Genomic DNA, 2,118 nt, shown 5'->3' on the forward strand with positions numbered 1-2,118 from the left:
TGGTGTGTATGTATGCGATATCAAATGCCTCATCTAGGTTATAAACTGATTTCTTTTCTAGGACATCGGATGCTTAAATTGAATTATTTTGGAGATAAATACAGGAACTGATCAAAATATTGGAGACAATTCTGTGCTGATTCTATATAAACAATATTTTTTTAAGCAGAAAATGTTGGAAGATTTTACGTGGTAAAACTCTTGGGAAAAATTGAAGAATCATGTTTGAGGCATGATAGATATGATGTTTCCTTTACTCATGCAAAATTTGCATTGAGCAGAATGAGCTCAAGAAGTTTAAAACTCCTTTCACTTTTAATACTACTATAATTCTAGGAAGCTACTATAATTTTCCTCTTTTAATACCATTAAAATTTTAAAAATTGGTGGCATTAAAGCTAAAAGGAAGTTTACTTTCTCTCCTATTTTCAGTAAATTCGAGCTTTGCATAAGCAATGATACAATTTCCCAAGGCTTCAAGAGTAAATCTTTCAAATTGGGTCAACAGTTTTGCCATGCAAAGCCTTCCAAAATATTTGCTGCTATACAGAGAGATTGATTACATAGAATTAGGATAGAAATGTTTATTATTTTGAGCAACACCTGTACTTGATGCTCCATTTAGTATAAACGTAATTTACAATTTTTTTTCCTTTTTTGCAGGAAGTGGTACGAGGAAAGCGATTACAGGGTGCGTAGCGTTTTCAAAAAGTGCTTAAAGGTGCTTTTTTCATTGGGTGTTTTTAAAAAGTGCTTGATTTTCTCTTTTCCAAAATGAGATTTTTTTTCTTTACCATTTCAATTTTTGCCTCGAATTACGCAAAAAGCGTAGTTTTCACATTGTTCTATTCAATGTTTTTATAATTCATTCAACCGCAATCTATTCCGACATACCATCGATCCGAAGCGTATGAAAGCGCCAATCATTTTAGAAAATACTTGCGGTTTCGAATACTAAGCTGGATTCGGCGGGAGGGATTCATGCATTCTCATGAGCAACTCTTATGAATTTTGCAAGCGAAATAATCTTCTTAAATAATAGTTAAGATAATTATTTATAATTTTGAATAATTTTTTAACCTAATTGTGTAAAGTAATAATTAATTTAAAAAATTGAATGATTCACTCAATATTGAATATATTTAACATTGTGCTTAATTGATTTTATGGTGGCTAATATAATGAAAAGAATTCTTTGCCAGAAATAAGTTATTTTATCATGATCATATTTTATCATATTTAAATGCTTTAACTGTAAAAAAATAGTGGCGTATGGCATAAGCCTTTGTATTATTTAAAAACAGTGGCGACAGATAACTTTATAAATCAAATTAACCAAACCAAGAATCATACATTACAAGAGTACCACTCGAAAATATTTATCAGCTCTCCGGAGCAAGTAGGCATCTCTGCAACCCTTATTAACGCTATGCGGTCCGTATATATTTAGTGATAAGTTTACCGGTGTTTATTTTTGTTAAAACAACCTCAGTAGCCGGCAAAAACTTGAAGTCAAAATTCCAAAATCCAGCTTTGACATAGCTCCCGGGTACAAGAGATTTAAAAAAAATAAACGATAATGACAATTTGACTAAAAAATGTTATTTTTCAAATATTCCCTTAAAGAATTTACCTTAACTCGCCAATATTTGAGTCTATATCAGAGATGCCAACTGCTCCGGACCAACGCCTCCTACATTAAAAAGCCTCCACACGGTCTTTTATAAGTAGTCCGCACAGACTATTTAAAAAATGAACCAGTAGTGCGCATGAACCCAAAACCTTTTATAAAAGAAATTAAGAGAAATTCATCATATATTATCATTCCATTGTTAATAACCTCTAAATATTATTTTTTTTTATGTACACATTTCTAAATGTCAGTATTCAACCACAAAACAACTTAAATTCCTCAAATTTAGCATGAAGTTGTAAAATGTAATGAAAGAGGGTCATAGCAATAATGAAAGTAGAAGTAAAGTTAGTACTGTAAAATTAAAACAATATTTTTAATCAATGAGCCAAGTTCTTCAAGAAGCAGTTGTAGAAGTAGGTTGTTTATTTAAAACTTTTTATAGAATTTCTTTAAGAACACAATTGTTAATTTCATTTGGCGAT

This window comes from Parasteatoda tepidariorum, chromosome 6 (assembly GCF_043381705.1).
Source record: "Parasteatoda tepidariorum isolate YZ-2023 chromosome 6, CAS_Ptep_4.0, whole genome shotgun sequence".
Lineage (NCBI taxonomy): Eukaryota > Metazoa > Arthropoda > Arachnida > Araneae > Theridiidae > Parasteatoda > Parasteatoda tepidariorum.